Below are 26,163 nucleotides of genomic sequence, written 5' to 3' on the forward strand. Positions count from 1 at the left end.
CTAGTGCTTTAAGGTCTATAAAGAAATTTACAATGCTGATCTCATTGGATCCCCATGACAACTCTGGGAAGATTTATCCCCATGTTTCAGAGGGGGAAACTGAGGCTGTGATTGATACCTCCTCCTGCTATTAACAGTTGGCATTTACCTCGTGCTTTAAGGCAGCTGGGCCACGCAGTGAATAGAGTTCAAATCTGCCCTCAGATACTTCCTGGCTGCATGAACCTCGGTAAGTCAGGTAACCCTGCTCGCCTCCATCTCCTCATCTATAAAAAGAGCTGGAGAAGGCAACGGCGAACCAGCGTCTCTGCCGAGAAAACCCCAATGAGGTCCCGGGACACGACTGAGACGATCGGACAACAAAAAGGGTGCTTCGAGGTTTCACAAATATGACCTCGTTCGATCCTCACAACGAGTCTAAGAAGTAGGGGCTGGACAATGATCGCAAAAGAAGCCCAGAGCCAGCGAGCGCCTGAGCTGGATCGGAACCCGGGTCTGCCGGCGCTCTATCCGGCGCGCCGCCTAACCGGGAGGTCCACGCCCGAGTCCTCGGGTTCTCCGCTCGGCCACGCCGGCATTCTTTCAAAGCATCAAAATATTATTCCAGCTCTCACTGTGATCGTTATCCTCACGCAGTCTCCGATGGCAGCTTCCCAAGGCCCTCTCGGAGGAGATCCGATTCCCGGCCGTTCCAGGAAACCTCTCCCCCCGGGCTCCGGCAGCGGGCTCTTCCGGTCCGCTCGCCGGCCGATCTGTTTGCTTTTGCTATCGGCCCATCGGGCCTGGAAGACGCGGAGCCCGGGTGAACTACACGCATTCTTGCGATTAAAAAAAAAGAGCCCGGCGGAAGAAAACACGAGGCCGTGCCCCGAGACGGGCCCTCTCCTCGGACGCGCCTCCAAATTGGATGCAGAACCGGCTCAGCCCCCGCGGGTCAAGCTGCAAAACTGATTATCTCCCGAGCTAGCACGGGAGAGGCGGGAGGAAGCGGGGAAAGAATCATAATCACAATAATAGCTGGTATTCACTTAACGCTTTTATGTTCACAGAAATCTTTGTGCGGATTCTCTCACTTGACGCTCATAACGACCTTGGAAGAGAAGTAGTACTGTTATCCCCATTCTACAGATGAGGAGACTGAGGCCTATAAGAATGCTTCTAAGAATAATAATAACTACAGATAGCATTTATCCAGTGCTTTAAGGACCTGACAAAGATCACCTCATTTGTTCCTCACAACAACTCTGGGAGATAGGTATTATCTTCATGTTACAGATGAGGAAACTGAGGCTGTGAGGAAGCTGCTGCTCCTCCTAATAACAGCCAGCATTTATATAGTACTTGAAGATCTATAAAGGACTTGACAAAGATCATCTCATTTGATCCTCACAACATCTCTGGGAGATAGGGAGTATCCCCATGTTACAGACGAGGAAACTGAGGGCAGCTGGGCGGTACAGCGGATAGTGCGCTGACCCTGGTGTCAGGATGGCTCGAGTTCAGTTCAGCCTCACACATTTACTAGCTGGGTGACCCTGAGCAAGACCCTTAACCCCGAGGGCCTCACAAACACGTGTCCTGAAAGGGTGAAAACCAACGTTTTATTTCAAGAAAATAGGGTAGATACCGTTTATAGGGACATTAGCAAAGCTTTCGATTGTTCCTCTGCCGTTCCTGTGGGAAAGAGGGGAGGTTTAAATGAAAGGGCGGGGCAGCAGGGATAAAACATCGGGCTTGGAATCGGCTCTTACCGGCTGTGTGATGCTGGGCAGGGCACGTAAGCTGGTTTGCCTCAGTTTCCTCATCTGCAAAATGAGCTGGAGGAGGAAATGGCGAACCGTCTCTGCCAAGAAAACCCAAATGGGGTCAAGAGGAGTCGGGCATGAATAAAACAAGTCAGCCACAAAAATTAAAAGGTTCGGAATCGCTCGCCGCCATTAAGGACTTGACTTGGGGTTGGAAGCTCTATAGCGGCGTGTCCCGGGGAGCTGCGTTTGGCCCTGGGCTGGTAAACTGTTTTATCGGTGATTTGGACTCTGATTCGATGAAACAGAAACTATCCCTGTATGATAATGGCTCACATCTCTAGGATATTCCCTATGTAGTCAGCGCTATGCTAAGCACTTTGCAATTATTATCTCGCTTGCTCCTCAAAAAAAAGGACTTTACAAAGATTGTCTAGTTGATCCTCCAGGAGGTACATGCTATTATTGTCCCCATTTTACAATCAAATAAACTGAGGCAAATAGGGTCACCCAGCTCGGATAGGTCTCAGATCAGTTTTGAACTCGGGAGGACTTCCTGTCTCCAGGCCCAGGGTTCTTGCACTGTGGGCTCCCCAGGATACGGGAACTTAGCACTGAAGGTGAAACGCCCGACCCCGCTAACCTTACCATCAGTCCGCCATCTTTACTTTACCAAAAGATGAGATTCTACATGATGCAGAGACTTGAGCAACGTCCTAGAGGGAGCAAGTGCCAGGACCAGGATTTGCACAGCTGCAGGGCTCTCCCTCCTAGCCCAGGCTCCCTTCTCTCCATAAGGTCATGTGTACGAAGTTTTCTCATAAAAAGAAAATATGAGATCCCATTGGGATCATTTGTTTCGCTTTGCCCGATATTTAGCGATTCAGGATGCCCTCCGCTGGGGAAGGGCCGAATGGGTCATGGACATGAATGTCAGGGAATAGGATTGTTCTGTAAGAAATGACCAGCAGGAGGATTTCAGAGAGGCCTGGAGAGACCGACAGGAACTGATGCTGAGGGAAAGGAGCAGAACCAGGAGATCAGTGGACATAGTGACAAGATTATATGACGATCAGTTCTGATGGACGTGACTCTTTTTTTTTAACAATAAGGTGATTCGGGCCAATTCCAACAGACTTGGGATGGAGAGAGCCGTCTGCACCCAGAGAGGACTATGGGACCGAATGTGGCTCAAAGCCTGGCATTTTCACTTTTTGTTTGTTTGCTTTTCTTTTCTCCTGGCTTTTCCCCTTTTGGTCTGATTTTTCTTGCATAACATTACAAATATGGAAATGTGGTTAATGTTTAACATATATTGGATCGCTTGCCATGTAGGGGAGGGGATGGGGGAAAGGAGGAGAAAATTTGGAACACAAGGCTATGCAAAGGTCAACGTTGAAAAATTAGATCCGTGCATATGTTTTGAAAATAAAAAGCTTTATTTCCTAGCTATGTGACTCTGGGCAACCCCAATTGCCTCAGAAGAAAGGAAGGAAGGAAGGAAGGAAGGAAGGAAGGAAGGAAGGAAGGAAGGAAGGAAGGAAGGAAGGAAGGAAGGAAGAGAGGGAGGGAGGGAGGGAGGAAGGAAGGAAGGAAGGAAGGAGGAAGGAAGGAAGGAAGGAAGGAAGGAAGGAGAGAGGGAGAGAGGGAGAGAGGGAGAGAGGGAGGGAGGAAGGAAGGAAGGAAGGAAGGAAGGAAGGAAGGAAGGAAGGAAGGAAGGAAGGGAGAGAGGGAGAGAGGGAGGGAGGGAAGAAAGAAGGAAGGAAGGAAAAGAAAGAAAGGAAAAGAAAAGCTTTAATAAAAAAAAGAAATGTGTTTAGAAAAATTGCATTTGTTTAACCTATTTTGGATGGGGAGGAAGTAGGGGAAGAGGAGGGAGAAAAATTTGGAATGCAATTTTTTGCAAAGGTGAATGTTGAAAACGATTTCTGCCTGTATTTGGAAAAATAAAATACTATTAATAATAATAATACTTCAGTTCAATTTGCCCAGCCCCTACTAAGTGCCAGGGGATACAAAAAGAAGCAAAAAGGAAGCCCTCGAGGAGCTTCCGATCTAATGGAGGAAACAACGTTATCAGTGTACAACAGTGGGGAGTGCCCCGTACTTAGAAACAGAACATCTAAGGCCAAAATTCAGCTCAGTCAATTTGCTGCTGTGTGCCTTGGGGTAAGTGTCTTAACCTGTCTGGGTCTCAAGTTTCCTCATCTCTACAATAAGAAAAAAGATCAAGTCTAAGGCGTTATTTAGGATGAAATTGCCTCTCAGGTGCTACTTGGGACTAGATGGACTCTCAGGTGCTACTTAGCACGAAATAGCCTCTCAGGAGCTACTCAGAATGAGATGGACTCTCAGGCGCTCCTCAGGACGAGGTCGACTCTCAGGTGCTCGTTAGTCCCGGACGGCAATCGGCCGGTGCCTGGCGTGCAGCAGGTGCTTAGGGAATGTTTACTGACTAGTCAGGAGCTTTCAACATTTCTTTATTTCTTATTCTGAACTTAATAAATAGATTCATATTTAATTATAAATGATTTATATTTATTTAATATAATTTAAATATAATATTTATATGATTGTATAATATATAAATATAATTTAACTAATAATTTACTTAATTATAAGTATAGTAAATATATTTTAAAATATAATATAACATTTCTATATCTGAAGTATAAAGGCCCAGCAGATGTGCAGGAAATGGCGAATCTCACTTACCGGGGCCTTGCTTTTCCTATTCTGTAGATGCTAAGGCCGACACGTAGCTTTCAAAGCAAGGCGGGGCCTTTAGGCCAGAGCCCTTTACGAGGGACTCGTAACTGTAGCCCACCCGCCGGCTAGAATGACAACAAAGAGGGCAGCAAGTCCCAGTCGTGCTTTGGGACTCAGTTTCCTTCTCTGAAAAAGGAGATCTCCAGTTCCCGAGGCCCCTCCAGTTCTCTGGGCGACATTTGGCTCAGACCTGGAAGTCTGGGGGATTCCCGGTTCTTTTGCGCAGCCCGTCCTTAGCCCATCACCTGGAGGGGACGGCTGGTCTCCCGCAAGCTGGAAAGAGCTGCTCCCGCACCCTGGCTGTCAGCACCACGGCCAGAGGCAGCAGCAGCTGCTTCAGATGCGAGTGAGGAAAGCAGGTGAGGGGCGGTTTTGTGACTGCGGAGGGGGAAAGGGCAGCATGTGCTCAGAAGGTGTGAGGAACAGGAGCCCACGGCCGTCGCCTGCGAAGGTCAGAACGGCCACAGCTCTGCCTGGTGAAACGTGAGCTGCGGGAGGCAGGACCCCTGTGCCCAAGCAGTGCCTCGGACCCGGCGGGAGCTTAAGGAGCAGGAGCCGGGAGCCGTGGACGGAGCCTGGGCTGGAGGCCGACGTGGACGCTCGGGGAGAGCGGTTCCGACCTCCGGGGGCTTCTGGGGACGGGGAACGCATCCGGCGGCCTGGCCGCAAGCTCCCGAAGCCTTCCCTCTCAGGGGCGGGCCAGTCGGCAGGCAGGGACCGAGCCCCTGCTCTGTGTCTCTGTAGCCATTCTCCCAATAGTAGCAGTAAGTGTAACGGGGGGTGGTAAAATAGTAATACTGGCAGGAAGTGTGGTAGCAGTAATAGTAACAGTAATGGGTGGTAATGGGGGTGGGGTGGTAGCAGGAGGGGGTGATGGCCACAGTAATAGTAGCTGGACCTGGTTGTAATGCTAGCAGTAACGGGAGGGGGGGGGGTAGTAGGAACAGTAGCAGGAGCTGGTGCTGGAGCTGCCTAGCAGGTTCTCGCTGACTGGTTTTGATTGACCCGACTGTGCTAAGCCCGGAGGATGACAAAGACTGGGACGGGCCCTGCCCTCAGGGAGCTCCCTTTCTATCAGAGGAAACAACATGACGAGCCCCACCCCCCACGGGGTGGGGGGGCCTCTCCCACCAAGCCCCCGGGAGGACGGCCCCAAAGGCTCGTCCGGCTCCAGTGGTTTCACTCCCCGGAACAGGCCGAATTTTTGTGACTGTCAGATGGAACGGTCCAAAGTCCTTCTCTGGCAGCCGAGGGGCCTTGGGGACGTGCCCAAGGTTGCCTGGAGAGTGAGTGGCAGAGCAGAGACTCGGGCAGACCCCCAGATGGGGGTCCTCCTCCCTCCCTGGGCAGACGAGGCCCTCCTGGAGCAGCTCTCGGAGCCCCTCCGGCCACCCTGGGCCACATCAGGGAGCTGCGGACACCACCCTGACCACTGGGCCCCGCGGATGTCGGCTCCAGCTCTCCGGGCCTGCCCCTCGCCCCCGCTGCTGCCCCCCAAGTTATTTATCTTCCTTTTCCACCAAAGAGACAAAGCCAGCAACAACCCCCCTCTGCTTCCCAAGCCCCGCGGCCTCTGCCCTTCAGAATGCTTTCAAAGCCGCGTCTCATTCAGCTTCCTGCACTGCTCCGCAGGGCGTCCAAAGGCCCATCTCCTGCTGGGGGGGAGAGGGGAGGGGGCTCCCTTCCGGGCCTTCCTCATCCGTTCTGGCTTCTGGGCAGAGAGCGCCCCTCTCGGAGCTAAACGTTCCTCGGCTTTACGGGGACAGAACGAGGGACCGCTGGGGCGGGGGTCAGGCAGAGCTGCCCTGTGGGACGGGCCGGGGATGGATGCTGGGAACCTGTCAGCTTCATTTATCATGGAGCCATTAGCACTGGAGGGAGAACAGGCCTGTTAAGCCCACAGGGCCCTAAATGCAGGCTTTGTCTGAGGCTCGGCTGAAGGGAGCGGGGAGAAGAGGGGGGGGCCGGAGAGACTGGCAGAGGAGCCTGGGGGAGGGGGGTCGCCCCTATGTCCCCTCCAGCGGGCCTCGTAACAGACACCAGACTGTGAATCCCTCCTCACCCTGAGATCCCGCTCTGGGCCCTCCTGGTCACGCCCATGAGGAGCCAGAGAGCGAGACCCCCCGGCAGGGGGGAGGGTCTGAGTGATGGCCGAGCTTCCGAGGGTCACAGCCGGGCAGACATTCATCCCCACTTCAGAGCTGAGGAAACCGAGACGGATGATGTCCACGCAGGGAAGAAGGAGGCCAGGGAGCACAATCGCTGTTTCAGAGGCAGCCCGGACACTCCTACCTCGGCTTCACACTGGCCCATCAGGGCCCCGGAGAGTGGCCATGACATTACTATTATTCTTGTTGTTATTCATGGCCTTCTTCCAGAACAAAGAACACACACAGTCAATATGTGGTAGGAGCTGCCCCCTGGGGCCGGTCCCACTTGGGCGGTGCAGTTCCTTCCTTCTCCATCCACTGGGAGCGTCGCCCCCTTACCTGTGGCTGCTCTGCCCGAGGGAATGTAAAACGTCATCTCGGAAACCCCAAAAGAGAGATTTCCTCATCAGGAGCCTCAAACCCAAATCACTCCGTTCTCACTGACTGGCCAACAGGTCTCAGCCCAAACCTCTCGGTCACCCTTTGGACCCTGTGGTCCAGAGTGAACGTAAATAAGAATTATTTGTGTTTTAGCCAGAAACCCCAAGTTCTTCCCCTCCCAGATTGCAATTTTTTTGACTAGGTAAAAGAGGCTCGCCCTCCTTTCCTTCCTTCCTTCCTTCCTTTCCTTCCTTCCTTCCTTCCTTCTTCCTTCCTTCCTTCCTTCCTTCCTTCCTTCCTTCCTTCCTTCCTTCCTTCCTTCCTTTCCTTCCTTTCCTTCCTTTCCTTCCTTTTCTTCCCTTCTTTCCTTCCTTCCTTCCTTCCTTCCTTCCTTCCTTCTTCCTTCCTTCCTTCCTTCCTTCCCAATTGGGGTTAAGTGACTTGCCCAGGGCCACACAGCCAGGAAGTGTCTAAGGCCAGAATTGAACTCAGGTCCTCCTGACTTCAGGGCTGGTGCGCTATCCCCTGTGTCACCTAGCTGCCCCTTTTGCCTCATTTCTTACTTAGCCTTAATCAGGGAATGGGTATGGACAAATTGAGACCTGTTGAAGAACTTAGCTTTAAAAAGGCCCAGGTCTCCCACTGCATCCAGGGCCCAGTCGTCCTGCTCTCTATCTGGCCACAGGACCCAGCTGGCTCTGGAGGGGACAGTGAGGCTGGCGACTCTGCCCAGCCCTCCCTCACTCCAATCAATTGTCATGGCACCACCTCCCCATGCCCCGGTCCCCTTGGAGAAGAACAAACAACAATTACAGGCCCTCGGGGGCTCGAGGGATACCCCAGAGGGCTTGGGGAGTGTCCTTCCTAGAGTTCTTTACTGCGAGATCCCCCAGCGGGGAGGGCCTGCTCCCTGGGGGGTTGGCTGATGGCCTATGGGCTCCCTCCAGTTTGTGACTCTGTCTCCTCAACTGCTGCAAATGCTTTTCTGGTCCTGAGCAACCCGGAGCATCACATCGCTCCCACGTCTTTGGAAAATCGCTGGCTGGAGACTTGATTCACCTGGTTAAGTTACTGGGCATCTCACCCAAAGCAGGTTGGGGGGGGGAGGCAGTGGCTCTGTCAGTTAATCCCACCTGTGCCTCCATCGCCCAAAGAAAGGCAGACAGAGGCCCTGCCCAGAGAGACACCAGAGACCCGAGAATACCGAGGTCCAAACTGGTACCAGAGGAGACAAGAAAGGTAGTTAGCCGGGAGGGAGGGAACTAGCTAAGGCTTCCTGTAGAAGGTGGAGGCCGAGGCTGGTTTAGCAGGAATCCATGGATGCTGGGAGGTGGAGGTGGGAAGCAGGGGAGAGCCGGCACAAAGACGGAGGGAGCACTCGGGGAGCCGACAGAGGGAGGACTCGGGGAGCCGACAGAGCTGGACTGAGGATCTAGGGCAGGGGCCGGTAGATAAGAAGCATTCATTAAGTGTTTTCTCTCTGGCAAGCACAGAGCTAAGGGCTGGGGATAGAAAGCCTAACCAGAAGCCACTGGGGCTGCCCTTCAGGGTACTTACATTCTAAGGGAGATATCACCTGAAAGGGAGCGGAAAGCAGGGCAGCCCCCCCAGGAAGGGTTCCTCAGAGAGTTTCCAGAGAGTGCAGAAGGGGAGGAGGCAGAGCCCGCCCTCCTCAGAAGGTGCCTGCCTGTCAGCACCCGGAGGAATGGAGCTCTTCTGAGGAAGACAGGATCCCTGAGCTATTTTGGGAAACTCTTAATTGCAAGTAAAGACAAACTCCTGGCAGCTCTCCCGGCCACTTCTGGGCCCCTTGAGGTCTGTTTGCTTTGATGATTTGCCATGAATTAGCTGCAGTGCTCCATTCGCTACTTTTTCCATCAAGAACAGAAGTGAATGCACGGGGCTGCCCAGAGACCCCATGTGGCAGAGTGAAGACAGAACTGCTCTGCCTCTTCACCAGTTAACTTTGGGACTTTGGGTAACAAGGCCTCTCTGGGCCTCCATTTCTGCTACTCATAATCTCAGCCAGAGGTCGTCTAGTCCACTGAAACACTACCTGCCTCAGTTTCCTCATCTGTAAACTGGGGATAATAAGAGCACCAATCTGCCAATGTAGCTGTGGGGATAAAATGGAATACCATCTTGAAGTACTTTGCAAATCTTAAGGTGCTATATAAATGCGCTTATTAGTAATATTTTATCCTGTCAAGAATCCCTTTTCACAATCTCCCCAACAAGGGGTCCTCCACTTGAGTCTTTCACTGATGAGGAACTCACTCCTTCCCGAAATAGTTCATTCCATTTTGAGACAGCTCTAATGGTCTCTTTCTGTTTCTGCTGTTTTAAATTTATTTATTTTCATTCTGAACTGGATAAGCACAGAATTAAACAGGCATTTCCAAAAACAAAGGCAAACAGGAGAGGGTGAACCTGCAGGTCTCGGTTATACGCTTTCTTTTCCTCAAACCTGCCCTTCATTTGAACTTGCCTGGTTCTACTGAGGATACGGTAATGGTGGGATCGTGGGCAAGTGACTTAACTTCTCTTTGTCTCGGTTTCTTGACCTACAAAATGAGAGGAGAGGAGCTGAACCTCCAAGATCCCTTCCTGTTCCACAATCTTATTATCTAACAATCGATAAGCATTTATACCTATTATGTGTCGAGTATTTCATTAAGCACTGAGGATACAAAGAAAAAACAGTCAGTCCTTGCCCTGGAGGAGCTCACAGTCTAATGGGACATACAACATGGACACAACTGTGTACAAATAAATAACAGTATAGATGGAAAATCATCTCGGTAGGAAAGGCACAAGGAGGTAGAGAAATAGGAAAGGCCTCTATGGAAGGTGGCGTTGAGCTTGGTTTTGAAGCAAACTAGGGATTCTAAAAAGTAGAGATGAGGGAGAGCAGCCCAATCACTGGGGACAGACTATTAGAGAAACTGCAAGTGGGCCAGCAGAGCTGGGCTGTCAAGGGAATAGTGAGAGAATAAAGGGTAAGAATACCAGAGCCTGAGCCAGGTAATGAGGGGCTGTGAATGCCAAATAGAAGACTTAATACTTGATCCTGGAGGCAATAGGAAATCGCTGGAATTTATTGAATAGAGGGTGACATGGTCCTATTGTGCTTTAAGAAAATCGCTTTGGTGGCTGAGTGGAGGAGGGTCTGGGATGGAGAGAATGAAGACAGACAGACCCACCAGTAGGCTATGGCAGTAGTCCAGGTATGAAGTGATGAAGGCCTACTAGTGTAGATCATAGTGGGGACTATGTCAGAGGAGAGAAGAGGATGTTGTAGAGCAGAAATTGATGAGAGATGCTGCACAGGTGAAATCTACTAGAGACACTATACAGATAAAATCTGAGATGTTGCATAGGTGAAATCCACAAGAGATGCTGCATGGATGAAATCTACAAGAGATGCTGCATAAATCTACAAAAGATGATGCACAAGTGAAATCTAGGTGTTACACAGGTGAACTAGAGAGGCTATCCAGATAAAATCTATGAGATATTGCACACGTGAAATTCACAAGAGATGCTGCATGGGTGAAATGTACAAGAAATATTGCACAGGCGATATCTACTAGAGGTGCTACACATAAAAATCTGAGATGTTGCACAGGTGAAATCTACAAGAGATGCTACACAAGCGAACTCTACTAGAGATATTGCACAGGTGAAATCTACTAAAGCTGCTGTAAAGGCGAAATCTACTAGAGATGGTACAAAGATAAAATCTATAAGATTGCACAAGTGAAATCTGCAAGAGATGTTGCACAGGTGAAATCTACTAGAGAGACTGTACAGTGAAATCTACAAGGTGAAACTGACAGAGCTTGACAATAGCTTGGAGAGGTGATGGTGATTGAGAGTGAGGAGTCCGGGATGACTCTAGGTCGGGGGTCTAAGGAACTAGGAAGATGGTGGTGTCCTCCTTAGTAATAGGGAAAGGAGGAGGGTGTCTGGGGAAAGGAGAATGAATTCAGTTTGGGACATGATTTGAATGATTCTCTTGACAGTTAGATGCTGCTGGTCACTGAGAAAATCCAAGAGCTGATTTTCAGTTCTGAGGAATGGAGACAAAGCAGGGAAGAGAAGAAAGAGCATGGGCTCCGAGGTTTGAAATCAAGGGAGAGGGGGATTCTTGTCCTTCTTAGCTCTGGAGCAAGGGGGCCAGTGCAGAGACTGCCTGAGGCTCCATGCCAAGAACTCCCTCACAGGGAGAGCAGACCTAAAGGGAGAGAGGGGGAGGGCGTACATCCCCTCACAGGAGGTCTTCCAACAGAAATCCACATGACAGTGGTTGGATGCACAGTACGGGGGTGTTGACGATGCAAAATGTGTTCTCCTATCACACCTGAAGAACTTGGTGGCCCCACGATCTAGCTCTGCCCCACAAACCATTGTGGAATGGGGAGAGCACTGGCCTTGCAAGTGTTCAGAAATCCTGGCTTCAAGCCCTGGCTCTGACCCCGCCAGACTCTGTGACCTCAGCCAATTCCCAAGCTCTCCATTTCCTTACCTATAGTTTGGGGGTAAGCACCCCAGCAGCCCCCGCCTCATACTGTTGACAAAAGCTACATCTTGAGCCTTTCCAAAGCAATGAGATCTTCTCGTGGGATCTCAGCTTTGGAGCTAAAATGGGTTCTGAGAGGCCCCTGTTTCCAGCTCCCACATGAAGAATTGAGGCCCTTGGAGGGGAAGGGACTGGCCCAGCCACATGAATAGTGGAGCTCACATGTGAACCTGGGTCTGGAGCTTTGTCCAGAGCACGCTTCTTCCTGTGAATAACAACACAAGGAAGATACACATCTACCAGGGCTTGTGTCTGGGCTGGGGACCGGGAGAGGCCCTCCGGGCTCCAGGGCCGGTGCGGTCTCTAACCTTGCAGGAATCTCCGGCGGCTGCCAAGTTCCACATCCAGCAGGTTGGGTTTCTCGGGCCTTCGCGATCAAAGTGGAGCGTGAAGGAGGCTCTGCCAAGCATAAGAAACCCGACTTCCTCTGGCAGCAGAAGAGAGGATTCTGGGAGGAGAGCAGCCATTGCCTCGCCTCTGCTCTGGGTCACAAGCCAGACCCTGGCCGGCTGCAGCCCCTCCCCAGGAGGCAAGTGTGGGGGCAGGCGGGAGGTTCCTCCCAACTACAGGCTGACTTTTCAGGGAGCGGTCAAGTGGTGCTACAAAAGAAGATGCCCCGCGTGGTGGAGAGCCACCAGTTAGTCAACAAGCATTTGTGAAGAGCCTACTGTGCGCTGAGTACTGTGCTAAGTCAGGCGATGGACAAGAATTTATGATGTAGGCACTTCTGGTACCAGATAACTGTGCTAAGCCAACCAGTCGAAGGCTTATGAAGGGCCTACTGAGTGCTGGGCACTGCGCTAAGCTAGTCTGCTGGTAAGGATTTGTGAAGAGCCTACTGTGCACTAGGTACTATAATAAGCCAGCCAGCCCATAAGCATTCAGGAAGAGCCTACTAAGTGCTGGGCACTGTGCTAAGCTAGTCTATTGGTAAGGATTTGTGAAAAGCTTACTGGGCTGGGCACTAAGCCAGCCAGTCAATAAGCGTTTAGGAAGAGGCTTCTGTGTCCAGGCCCAGTGCTGGGTGCTGAAGCTCCAGAGAAAGCTCCAACCATCCCTGCCTGCAGAAGTTCCCATGCTATTGAGGGGAACAGCATGCACTCAATCAATGAGCATTTATTAAGCACCTCTCTACTCTAGGCTCGTGTCAGTGCTGGGGACACAAGAGTAACAGCCCCTGTCCCTGAAAGTGTTCACGCCCATTTGGCACCAGTGGCCCTGGGGTCCCACGGCCTCCCCCCGTCTCGTTGCTTGCTGGCTCCTTGCCCTGGCTTCCTCATCTCCAAAGTGGGGTTAAGCATCACAAAAGAATGGAGGTTGCTATGAGTCTCTGAGCTAAGAGCTTTGGTTCTGGGGGCACCACGGCCCGTTCTCCCTCTTTCCCCTTCTGTGCGACCAGAGAGTCCCTAGGGCAATAATAGGACAGTCCTGGGCAAGCTTCGAACCCAGGGCTTCCTCACTTTCCCCTGAGTCCTGCGGCCTCTGCAATGCGTGTAAATGAGAACCTACAAGACATTCATCATGTAACAAATCCCCACTGGAGAGAAAGGCTCCGGCGGCCCGAGAGGCTCCCCGGGAGGAGGGGCGGAGAAGAGTCTTAGAGGGACCAGGGAAGGTGGGAGGCGGAGGTGGGGAGAAAGAGCATGTCGGGGATGGGGGATGGGGTCTGGGGTGGAAGCATCTCCCAGAGAGCGCACGGAGGACAATCAGGCGCCATGCTCCGTAACCACGACTATCCAAGAGCTGCTGGGGCACGGGGGCTTCCCTCCCTCGCCCAGGACCCCCAGCCAGGATCGATCAGAGCCTGGCGCTGTACCCACCATGCCAGTGCATCTCCAAGGGACCCCGGAGCACCCCGGGTGATACTGTTTGATATCAAGCATAAAAAACAACCATCGTAAAAGAAGTGACGAGAAGCATCTGCCCAAGTTTTGTTCGGATTGCCGACTCTTTAACGACTAACACACTCTCTTCTGCTTCTCTAAAAAATTCTTATTATTTACATCTTTTATATAATAATTATACATAATTTATACTCTGTCTACATCCCTTATATAATAATCATACATAATTTAGAGAATAATATTTATAGAATTTACATGAGAATCACTTACATAATTTCTATAACAGGCAGTGTGGCTCAGTGGATAGGAAGCGGCACTGGAAGCCAGTAAGACGTGGATTCAGGTGCTGCTTCTTACCCACAATGGCCTCTCTGGACCCCGGGCAGCATCACCGCCGCGAGGTAGTGACAATGTCACTGCAAACCTCAAAGTGCCGGTGACACGTGACCCGCAGAATGAGAGGAGGAGGGGACCTCGTGATGTCCACGTTACCATCTGCCCACCCTGTCCCAGGAAGGCGCAGGAAGGAATTGTGGGAACCCTGCCCCCGGCCTCCTGTGTTCTCCACCCTGACTAAGGCCCAGACTGGCCCCTCCCTCCGGCCGGCTGTGTCCCCAGTGCCAGGGACCGGTGAGATCGGTGATCCTTGGTTCCGCTCCCCACGACCCAGGGCCCTGCAGCTCGCTTGCCTAATACCTCGACGGAACCAAAGGGGACAAAGATCCCAGGAGAGCCGCCATGTTTCTGCCCAGGAAGGCGCAGCTGAATCTGACCTCTGCCCCCAGGCAGCACGAAGGGTCCTGGGGGTCCCTGTCCCTGAGCAATGACACCTCAAAGGAAGAGTAGAATGGCAGCCTTATGGAATGACGGCATTCTCCAAGGCTGGCAGGTCCCTCCATCCCTCCAAAGGAGCTGGGAGCACCTCTTTATGGAGGAAGAGGAGGAGGAGGAGGAGGAGAAGGAGGAGGAGGAAGGAGGAGGAGGAGGAGGAGGAGGAAGAGGAAGAAGTCAGAGTTGCTCCTGCCCTCTCTGAGTGGCGTGGGAACCTCCCCTATATCCTAAGCACACCCAGAACGGGCGCCTGCTGAGAGATCTCCCAGTCTCCTGTCAGAAATAAGCCAGAAAATTAAAAACAAAGCCCAAGTCCGGGGGATACCAAATTCAGAGGGGCAGAGACCGCAGGGCTTCCTGCCAAGGAAACTGAGGCCCAGGCAGTAAGAAGTTATTGTCTCCATCCCTCGCACACAACAGTCCGGCTCCCCTCCAGCCTTTGCATAAGCTGTGCCCGGTGCCCGGTCTGCCATCCCTGCTCGCATCTGCCCTTTAAATTCCCAAACCTGCCTCTAAGTGCAGCCCGAGCAGCGCCTCCTACAGGAAGGCTTCCCAGACTCCCCCAGTTTCTAGTGGCTCTGCCCCCAATGACTGGATTTGCTTCATCTGATTTTTAACTGAGGCTGAGGAAGCCGCTCTCTCTGCCCCTGGAGAGAGGCCCCGGAAGCTCGGGAACTGCTCCGTGTCTGGCCCCGCCGAGCTCTCGGCAGCCGCGATTACAAAGAAGATTACAAAGAACCGGTCTCCCCCCCGCCCACGGCTCCTCCTGAACTGTCCCTGGACCCGAGTTCAAATCCTGCCCTGAGACACTGGCCCACGGGCGAGCCTCTGAGCCCGTCTGGGCCCTCTCTCCTTGTCTCTAAAATGAAGGAATTGGTTTTGCTGCCTCTGAGACACAGGGAGTGGGGGCTCCACCCACCGCACACCCGGCCCCCACTCACGGATCGCTCCGGCCGCAGCCAGCCGCTGAGGGACTGTGCCAGGGCTGCCAGCACCTCGAAGCCTGCCCAGTGCCCACCCGTGCCAGCGCCCATCATGGCCGTCGGCTGAGACAACGGGCCGGTGGGCACAGCCAGGCAGCGCCACTCCCAGGCCTCCCCCTCCCCCGGCACCCACCCCTGGCATCACCGGCTGGCAGCCAAGGAGAGAGAGACCCCCAGCCCGGGGGTCCCTACCCAGCGGCTGCACCGCTCCCCTCCCCCATCCAGGATTCAACCGAATGAATTTCTAGGCAGTAAGAGCCAGCACTGGGGCAATGAAGGTGAGCCCTGCATGGGCGCCTCCGGGGAGAGCCCTACTATGGGAGCCTCCGGGGAGAGCCCTACTGTGGGCGCCTCCGGGGAGAGCCCTACTGTGGGCGCCTCCGGGGAGAGCCCTACTGTGGGCGCCTCTGGGGAGAGCTCTACTGTGGGCGCCTCCGGGGAGAGCCCTACTGTGGGCACCTCTGGGGGAGCCCTCCCATGGACACCTCCCAGCCAAGCCCTCCCAGGGGGCCCTGGGGCTTGGAGACTCCAGCCCTGCTGCCCATCCAGGGACCCTCGGGTGGGGGTGGAGCCCCGCCAAGCCTTTCGGACTGGAGGGACCTACCCTGTCACTGGGCTCCGGGCCACCACCGGCTCCTTCGGGGACCGAGTCCTGAGCTGCTCCTGAGGGAGAAAGAAGAGAACTGGCATAAGGGGAGGACCCAAGCACAGGGGGAGATTGGGGGGGTGAGAATAAGGTCACGGGGCCTGCAGGGCTGAGGCTGCCCGTGTGGGGGGAGCTGCCGGAGGCCGATGAGCCGAGCCAACGCTTTGAGCCTCAGTTTACTCCACTGAAAACGGGCACAAATCCAAGGACGCCAAACCTAGAGCCGAGGGGGACCTTGAGGTTGTTGACCCAACACCCTCACGTTACAGAGAGGGAAACCAAGGTCAAGGGCGGAGTGACAACCAAGGTCATGGGGCGGCGCACGGCAAGCCAGGAGGGGCCTCGGAGGCTCGGGGCCCACGCTCCCATGATATAAAGGCAGAACCCAAGTCTGAGGGTCCCGGCTGGGAAGCTTGGCCCTTGACCAGGCTGCTAGAGCAGTGTCAAACGCACCACCAAGGAGAGAGCCCGGGCTCTGCTCGGAGGCCCTGGGTTCAGATTCTGCCTCTGAGGTTTGCCCCCTTTGCAACTTTGAGGACTTAAGCCCCCCCCCCCCAGCCTCAGTTTGTTCATCTGTACCAGGAGGGAGCTGGACGAGACGGACTCTGTAGTTCTTCCCAGTCTGCACCTTGGACCCTTACGAACCACCTCAAGAATGGAGCATTTTCCCAGCGAGTCCATTTGTGGCCCCATTTGGGGTTCTCTTGGCAGAGATGCTGGAGCGACTTCCCCTTTCCCTCCCCAGCTCATTTTACAGATGAGGAAACTGAGGCAGTCAGAGTGAAGGGACTTAGCCAGGGTCCCACAGCTAGGACGTGTCTTGAGGCTGGACTTTAACTCAGGAAGAGGAGCCTTTCTCATGAGGAAACTGAGGCAGAGCAATTTAACAAGTGTCACACTGCACCGAGTGCACAGAGCGCCGGGTCTGGAGTCAGGAAATCCTGGCTGGGGGGCACTGGGCAAGTCCCCTGATCTCTGTCGGAGTCGGGGACTAGATCTCTGTCGGAGTCGGGGACTAGATCTCTGTCGGAGTCGGGGACTAGATCTCTGTCGGAGTCGGGGACTAGATTTCTGTTGGAGTTGGGAGACTTGATCTCTGTCGGAGTCGGGGACTAGATCTCTGTCGGAGTCGGGGACTAGATCTCTGTCGGAGTCGGGGACTAGATCTCTGTCGGAGTCGGGGACTAGATCTCTGTCGGAGTTGGGAGACTTGATCTCTGAGTCGAGGGACTTGATCTCTATTTGCCTCAACCCACCAGAGACCGGCATAGTGAACCACTCCAGCATCTTTGCCAAAGAAACCCCCAGACAGTGTGGAGCGTCCGGCAGAGGCCTGCTAAGTGTCTGCTGACTGAGTCGGGCGGGTGAGGAAATCTGCTCTCCCAGAGGCTCGGGGCCTCGCTCCTCTCCCAAGCCCCCCGCTTCCTCCGGGCTTCCCTGCCCCTCACCCAGCCCCACCCCCCCACCCGGCGGCGCAGCAGGGAGAGGGGCTGCTTCTGCGTTCTCAATTCTGACCCTCAGCCGAGCCGCGGGCGCCGAGGCAGGGGCTGCGTCGCTCGGGGAATTCCAGCCTCCACTTTAGGAAAGAGGAGTCGCCTTCCCCGAGAGAGAAACTGGGCCCAGACCCCGGGGCAGGGGCTGGGGCGCGAGGGAGCACCGGTGCTGTCTGGGAGTTAGTGCCTCTCAGAGAGGCAGCGTGGGAGAGTAGGAGACTGGGCCCGGGTTCAAGTCCCACCTGAGACAACAGCTGTGCGCCCCCCACCTCCAAGACTAGGAAGTGGGAGCCAGTCTCTTCCCTCCCCTTTCCCAGCCCCCGCCTGGCCCAGAGCTTTGCCATCATTCCTCTCTCCCCGGGCTCTCACGCTCCGCCCCTGCCTCCTGCCCACGGGTTCGTTCCTCCATTGGTTCCACTGGTGAGAACCTCCATTTTGAGGACCCGCCAGTCCTTTCCTGCCCCGTCCCTCCCCCCCCACACCCCTAGAAATCACTTTCTCTGTTTCATCTCCTTATAACTCAGCTCCTCGAAGGCGGCCCGTCTTCCATTTTCCGTGTCTGGGTTCCCAGCTCTCAGCACAGCGCCGGGCACATCACGTCCCCCAATAAACGCGCGCTGCCGGGCAAGTTCCTGCTACCGACAAAACTACGGGTCCAAAATAAAACGAAAAAATAGAAAAAATGAAAAAACAAAAAAACCCGAACCCTGCAGGACCCAGAGCTTTCCCAAAGAAGCTGGAGCCAACAGGAGCAACACCCAACCTGGCGCCAGAAGGAGCCGTTCGGAGGGCGCCGGGCGAGGGGGAACGTCAGCCGTCTGTTCTGCCGCCTGCGAACCGCGTCACGGCTCGGGTTTTACGTGTCGAGCCTCCCAGAGGGTCCGAGTCATGGTGGTAACTGCTTCTAGCTGAAGTCTCTCTACTGATAAATACGTGTGTGGGTCCTTTAAGCATTCATTTCGTAGAGAGGAGTAACTAGCTGTCCTATGCCCGACGGATCATGCGCTTCCTTCTCTCCCCACTTGGGGGAACCCGAGAGGAGCTGAGCCGGGGGGTACAAAAAGCCCTGTCCCTGGGTTGGGGATTCTGTACCCACAGCCCCCGCCTCTTCCAGGGAAGGAAGGGAACGCAAGTCCCGACAAGGGCTGGAGAGCCAAGCGCCCTCAGGGCCTCTCCCCCAGAAGCTCCCTCGGTTCCAGTCTCTTCCCACTCTCCTCCCCAATATGCCCTGTTCCTGATGCCAGAGGAACCGTTCTCAGAGGCCGGACCGGGCAGAGATGAGGGACGGGGGACGGGCCAGGCCGGGCAAGAAGCAGCACAGGGGCTGGGCCGGGCAGAGATGAGGGACGGGGTCATTTGACAGCAGAAGGAGGGAGAAATCAGACGGGAGAACCTGAGGAAGAGAAAACCTCAGGAGCTCAGAAGAGACTGGGGACCGATTGTGCAGAGGCCCAAGGTCACAGCCGCAGCCCCAGCCTTCAGCCACCAATGGCGTCACCGTCACTGCTGTGTCCTCTGCTTAGTCGTGACCCCTCCGACTCATCCCTCCCCCTCACATCCCACAGCCCCCATGTTCTTGCCCCCTCTGGTCCCTGGCAGAGCCCCAAGGCCTCCCTTGCAGACACATGATCGCTCCCTCAGGCTCCTCGGGGTCTCCGAGCCCTCCTGAGCCCAGCTGCCCAGAGAGATCCTCAGGTTCCTCCTCTGCTTCAGAAGCCCCCGTGCTCCCTTCTGCCCCAAGGCCAACTGGGGACTCGGGTCCGAGGCTGGGCGCTGACCCTTCCCAGCCTTGTGACTCCGGGCAAGTCCCTTAAGCTCTGCCCGCCTTAGCTTCCTCTGGTATAAATCGGGAGCCTGAAGCCGGCAGTTCCCCCTTCCCAAGGTGACCGTGAGCCGAGCAGATGAGATCATGTCTGGAAAGCACTTTGCCGACCTCAGAGGCCCGTGGAAACCCTGCCCACTTTCACCTGGGAAAACCACTTCCTGGGCTCCTCCTGTTTGGTGCCGCCTGCATTTATCCCGAGTCCCTCCCCCCCTCCCCCCCGGGAGCCGCCTTCGAAAAGCAAATGGGAAAAAGGAAAGAGAGAAAATTCCACAGAAGCAGTGGCTCTGACCCGGAAAAGCCGGGAATAGTCAGTGTTCCACAGCCATGCCGCTGCTGTTCGTGGGGACTGCACTGGAGGGGACGTGTGGGGGGAAGGATCCCTGCTCCCGGGGCCTTGGAGAGCTCCTCGAGGCCCCAAGAGGGGGCGGCCCAGGGCTTGCCCAGAGTCAAACAGTGAGCCAGAGGCGGGGCTTGAACCCAACTCTTCTCAGCTTCAGTCAGCTCTCAATCAACTCCCCTCGTTGCCTCCTAGCATCACCATGCTCCTCCTCCTCCTCCTCACCAGCACCATCATCGCCATCCATCATTACCAGCATCACAGTCGTTGACATCACTATCGTCACCATCAGCATCACAATCATTGACATCACTATCGTCACCATCAGCATCACCACCACCATCATCATCATCCATCAACATCACCATTATCATTGTCATGACCATCATCAACATCATAATCACCATGACCACCATCATCTTCATCCTCACCACCATCATCTTCATCATCGCCATCTATCATCTTCATCCTCACCAGCAGCAGCAGCAGCATCCCATCATCCTCACCCCCATCGCCGTCATCAGCGTCACCAAATGAAGTTCATACTCTTCCGCGTCACCCTCCCTTCCTTCCATCCTCATTTCAGGTTACTCCCCTCCATATTCCGACTAATCAGTAAGCACTTATTGAGCCCCTTCTCCATGCAGGGCGCTGTACTAAGTGTTGGAGATACCAAGAAAGGCAAAGGACACTCCCTGTTTAGGAGGAGCTCACCGTCTAATGGGGGTGACTTTTTCAAACACCTCCCTCCCCCTTCCCAATATGCTCACTCCCAGAAACATAACGAGGGTAGGGCAACAGGGGCTTTGCCCGAGAGGGTGGAGAGTGGGCCTACAGCACTGTTCTGGGACTGCATCCCATGGCAACTGTACCTGCCTGTTCCCAAGATTCTCTCCTCCTCCTTAACATCTCCTCTCACATTAAGTGAGCCGGAGCCTTGACTCCTTAACCCAGGAGCAGAAATCCCTCAGCCTTTGCCCACACGGCTCCCTGCCCCTAAAACGCCTCCTTGCGCCATCTTTGTGGAACTTCCTATCCGCCCTCTGAAGCCCAACTCATGTGCAGCCTCCTCCAAGAAGCTGTGGTCACAACTGGCCAGAAATCGCCTCCTCCCTTAGGCTTCCTGCAGAAGGCCCCGGGTATAATTTTCTAATATTATCGGTCTTCTATCGACAAGACAGAAAATAACGCTTGCATCCCTTGGCCCCCAGGATCGTTACAAGGAAGCCTCTTCCCGGGACTGTGTAGCCGAGGGGGGAAGCACAAGAAGTGAGGGCTCCCATCCCAGCTCGGGCAAAGACCGGTATGTCACCCCGCCTCAGTTTACTCAGCTGTGAAATGGGCAACACCAGACCACCTGCCTCTCGGGGATATTGTATAGAAATATCACAGATAATCAAAGTCCAAAGAAACAGAGATGCTTGAGACTGCTGGCTGTGCGGCCTTGGCCCTTCTCAGGACTTCCCTATATAATGAAGGAATCGGGTTAGAGCAGGGTTAACTGCTCGGGGCTACCTAGGAAATCCTGCACGTCCCTTCTCAAACTGTTCTAAAAGCCTAAAACGAAATGCGTCAGATTGCAAAAGAAGCCAATTCGATGGCAACGACGTGAACAATATTGTGGTCTCTAGAGTAAGCAGCCCTGGCCTAGGGAATCTACAAGTGCCCCCTTAGTGCTATTTTCTACCCAGTGATCTATAAAGTGGTCGCAGCCAGGCATTGTGGGTAGGCTAGAATTATAAGATAACCTTGCTTCTGAACAGCTGGGACCCAGAGCCCCCAGGTTCTCGCTTAACCTTTAAAGATCTTTCGGCCCTAAACATTCAATAGTCCACGGAGTTAAATACGAGGCAACTTCTCATCTCACCTTTCCATCTGGGCCTCAGGAAAGGCAACGCTGAAACCAATCACAACAGCCCTTTTTGTGGTGGCGAGAAACTGGAAACTGAGTGGATGCTCATCAGTGAGGGAATGGCTGAATGAGTCATGGTACATGAATAGTATGGAATATTATTGTTCTGTAAGAAACGACCGGCAGGAGGACTTCAGAGAGATCTGGAGAGACTGACAGGAACTGAGGCTGAGGGAAGGGAGCAGAAGCAGCCATTATACATGGCAACAGCAAGATTACACGATGATCGATTCTGATGGAAGTGGTTCTATTAAACAATGAGACGATTCAGGCCAGTTCCAATGATCTCATGATAGAGAGCCATCTGCACCCAGAGAGAGGATTATGGGAACAGAATGTAGTTCACAACATAGCATTTTCACTCTTTTTGTTGTGGTTTGCGGGAATTTTATTTTCTTTCTCATTTTTTGCCTTTTTGATCTGATTTTTCTTGTGCAGCGAGAGAATTGTATAAATGCTTACATATATTTGATTTAACATATACTTTAACTTATTTAACATGGATGGGTCTACCTGCCATCTAGGAGAGCAGTGGGAGGAGGAGGGAAAACATTGGAACAGAAGGTTTTGCAAGGGTCAGTGTTGAAAAATTTCCCAGGCATGTTTTGAAAATAAAAGCTTTAATAAAAAAAAAAAAAGAAGCAAGCCACAACTGGGGAGAAGAGGGAGAGGGACCCTATGGGTGATGGTAGCAAGCTCCTGGATGTCCATCAGTAGCAGGGAAACCACAGAGTGAAGAACCAAGGCAGCCAGAACACTCGGTTACAGTCGGAAGCTACAGGTGGCACATGGAAGGGGGCCCCTGGCCTGCCCTTTACCCTCCACCAAGTGACCTCACAGCAAGAGTCTTGGAGCCTCTATCTCCTCCCTGGGGTGGTACCCTGCCTCAACTATGGACTTGCTCCATCCTGCTTACTCAGCGTGGTTTGTGGCACCTGCCCATGGTACCAAAATTGCTAGCTGCAGCTCTGGGTGGGGAATAGGAGAAACGATCTCCTCCCGAACTGGGTTCTCTGCAGAAGCAAGGGGAAGCCTTGTCTCCGAGCTGCGGTGACTGACATCGGCTGGCTCTCCCCGCCTCCCCCGATGTCCTTCCCCGATCATCAAAGTCACAGTGACAGCCCATGGAGGGACCAAGCCATCTGTCACTTCGGAGACGTACGGTTTCAGAGCAGAGAGCCACGGTTTTAATTTGGGGAGAAATTCTTCTTGGACAGCTTCCTAATTTCATTTGGGAACACGGGCTATTCTAATCCAACCCCCTCATTTTACAGAAGAGGAAAAGGGACTTGGACTTGGCCAGATTCCCTTCGGAGTCCAGGCCAAGAGGCCTGGGAGAATTAGCATACTTGAAAAGCACAGAATTATGCACATAAAAACTAAAAAAGGGGGCAGCTAGGTGGTGCAGTAGATAGAGCACCGACCCTGAAATCAGTTCAAATCTAGTCTCGGACACTTAACACTTCCCAGCTGTGTGACCCTGGGCAAGTCACTTAACTCCAATTGCTTCAGGGGAAAAACTACAAGAGAGAGAGAGATACAGTATGCTTCATACCCGAAGCATCTTCCTACCTTCCATGTGATGAGATGATAAGCTTTAAAACTGCAGGATGAGATGTATCAATTTAGATACAAATTATAAAAAGGTCCCAGCCCCTGCCCTCAAAAGGCTTACGTTCTACAAGGAGAGACCGGCACATTTACAGATGATAAGAGCGTTACTTTCCACTGAGGCTGATGCAGACGTTTGTTCCGCTAGATCGTGTATAATGCATTTTGATTTTCTCACAGTGGGGCAGTGGAGGTAGGGTTGGGTGGGGAGATGGTCTTAGCAATGCATTTATCACAATGAAAAAAAGGAAAGATTCAAAGTAAGAAAAGAGGGCCAATGAAGCACGCTAAAAATATGGAGAAGAGAACAGAAGGGAGGCAGGCGAGGAGAAAGCAGACAGCGGGGACATATTGAAACTATTTCTAACTTAGAGGGAAGAGCACAATGTTTAGAGTTGCAGAACTAAGGACGCTCGGGTACAATCCTTGATTTCCATTCTAACTAGGTTATTCTTGGTATTTAGATTCAGATTAAAACAAAGTATGTTTTTTTTTTAAAAAAAGAAATAACTAATAAAAAAAGAAAAAAAGTAGTACTTCAAATTTGATGTTGGTGGGGCTGGGAAGAAGCAGGCTCTCCGTGTGTACACTATGGGTGAGGGCACGGATTGGTGGAAGTTTTTTGGAGAACAAAGCAGCAACCTAGAAAAGAGGAGAAACGCAAAATCGACTGCCCCCCTCGGAACAGCATTATTCCTGCCCGGCACCAATTTCCTGATGGTGTGATTAAAAGCAGGAGAAGAAAAGCAGCTGCCCCTAAAATATTCATCGCTGCTTTTTTTGTAATAGTGAAAAAACTAAAAGAAAAAAAAAACCCCTATGTTCAATAACTGGGAAATGGATGAATAAATTAAGGGACATTAGTGTAATGGAATACTACTGCACTATAAAAATGACAAGCATGAAGAACACAAAGAGATATGGAAAGACATACGGGAGTAAATGCCAAGAGAGGTCGGCAGAAGAAGAATTATCGGACCGGCTCCAGCCACGTTCAAAACACAATTCAACAAACAGTGAGGAAATGCTGGGGGGAGGGGGAGAGGGAGAGGGAGGAGTACTTTAGGCGCTGGGAACCCAAAGATAAAAATGACCCAGTCCTTGTCCCCCAGGAAGTCTATGCTGGGAATGCACATAAGATAAGGAGAAATCAGACAAAATGACTTAAGAATAAGAGAAGAGAGAGACAATGATTTCAGCCATGAGGAAGGAAAGGGGAGGGGGTCATCAGGGAGGGCTACTTGGAGGAGGCGGCACCTGGAATCAGCCTCCGAGGAAGAAAAAGGCAGAGATGATCAGGCAGAACATTTCACTCAGAGAATCATGAGATGAATTTGAATGGGGCCTTCAGGGGAGAGCTCCATATCTAGGCTGGCTGGAGTCTGAAGGGCAGGAAGGAAAGAGATGGGAGTTAGGCAGGAGACACAGGTGGGAGTCAGACAGTGGAGAATTCAAGTCTTCCCCTATCCAAGTGAGACAGTAGAGGTAGCCCAGCTCAGCTCTTTCTCAAACCAAGTGGGACAGTCAACCACGGCGCCCCTAGTGGCCAATGGAGGTAGCGAGCTTAGCTCTTTCTCAAATCAAATGGGAGAGTCTGCCACAGCGCCCCTAGTGGCCAAGAGAAATAGCGAGCTCAGCTCTTTCTCAAACCAAGTGGGCTAGTCTACCACTGCGCTCCCTAGTGGACGACACAGGTGACGAGTTCCATTCTTCCCCAATTCAAGTGGGACAGTCTATCCACTGCACCCCCAAGCTGCCAATAAAGGTACAGATAAAGCTAAAGTAAAGATTAGGATGGGAGAAGGGAGCTCGCAATGTTATCAAAAAGTTATGTGAGCAGAGAAGTTGGGCTAGTCCTGTATACTCCAAGAAGTGTACCCCCATAGGGGCTCCACGGCTGTTCATGCAGTACAATCAGCTCTCTCTGAGAAGTGGATACATGGGAAGACATGGATAAATATCAAAAAGGACAAGACACGGTAGCGGGAGTTGTTATTACCAGGGGACTAGAGGATGTATATCTCATGTGGCCATAAGCTCCTTGAAGGGCAGGGATCATCTTTCTTCCCGCTTGTATTTGTAAGCCCAGCATCGAGCATAGTGCCTAGCAAACAGTAAGCATTTAATAAATGCACATTTCCTGCCTATCTCACAGGGTTAAGTGAGAAAAGACAGGCACACTCTTTGTGAATCTGTAAGTGCCATATACATGCAAATAATTACTTATCAGCTGGGTTTGCTAACCATTATCTCTGGCACGTCGGATAACTCATTTCCCTGGCTGGGCCCGTTTCCTCCTTCATAAATTAAGGAGGTCGGGTTAGAAGGCCTAATCTCCTTTGGGTTCAGGATACATGCTTTCTCTACAGCCTGACAGTCTCCAGGAAATGCAGAGTACAAAAGCTGAATGACTCCAGGGGCAGACGGGTGCTGAGCCTCAAACTTAGCACCAAGCGTTCCCTGACAGCTACAAAACTCATGCTCCGAGATCATATGGCCCCCCAACTAGGCAAAACTCTCAGCATCCCACAATCCCCTCCATGTTTTTAGGGAGATGCTAAGTTCAGAGATTTTGAAATGTCTGGGATTTTTGTTTTGTTTTAAAGAAAAAGCAACATTTCACAAAATCTAAACTTTTTGGTCTGGGTCACTTGGGTTTTCTATCATCAATCATCAACTCAATAAACAAACAAATATGCAAACCCAGAGGGAAACCTTCCACAAAGGCCCCAGCTCTGAACAACAAAGAACCAAATGAATTAATACAAAGCCCAAAACGGACAACATGACCTTTGTTCCAATGGACCTTCCTGGTCTCCCACAAACCCTGTGACCTTTCACCCTGCCTGCCTGCCTTCTTTCTCCCCTTAATTTCCCCCTTTTTTAGGAGAGTGGCAGGCAGGGTACACACAGCTCTGGTTTCCATGGATTCTTCCCTGCAGCATCTCTGCAGAGATGTTTCCATATTTCCTTGAATGATTCTTGTCATTTTTATGACACTATAACATTCCATTCCATTAATACACCATAATTGATTCAGCTGTTGGACGGAGA

General features: G+C 52.6%; 1 protein-coding gene across 5 annotated transcripts in view; it reads right to left on the reverse strand.

The window, feature by feature from the left end:
• The window catches only part of ARVCF (ARVCF delta catenin family member), a 283,940-nt gene that overhangs the window by 202,887 nt on the left and 54,890 nt on the right, over positions 1 to 26,163 (reverse strand). For all 5 annotated transcript variants that reach the window (XM_051973221.1, XM_051973222.1, XM_051973220.1 and 2 more), the window contains exon 2: positions 15,890 to 15,948. The gene's annotated coding sequence lies outside the window, so the exon portion shown is untranslated. The remainder of the gene's footprint in view (positions 1 to 15,889; positions 15,949 to 26,163) is intronic.

This window comes from Antechinus flavipes, chromosome 1 (assembly GCF_016432865.1).
Source record: "Antechinus flavipes isolate AdamAnt ecotype Samford, QLD, Australia chromosome 1, AdamAnt_v2, whole genome shotgun sequence".
Taxonomy (NCBI): domain Eukaryota; kingdom Metazoa; phylum Chordata; class Mammalia; order Dasyuromorphia; family Dasyuridae; genus Antechinus; species Antechinus flavipes.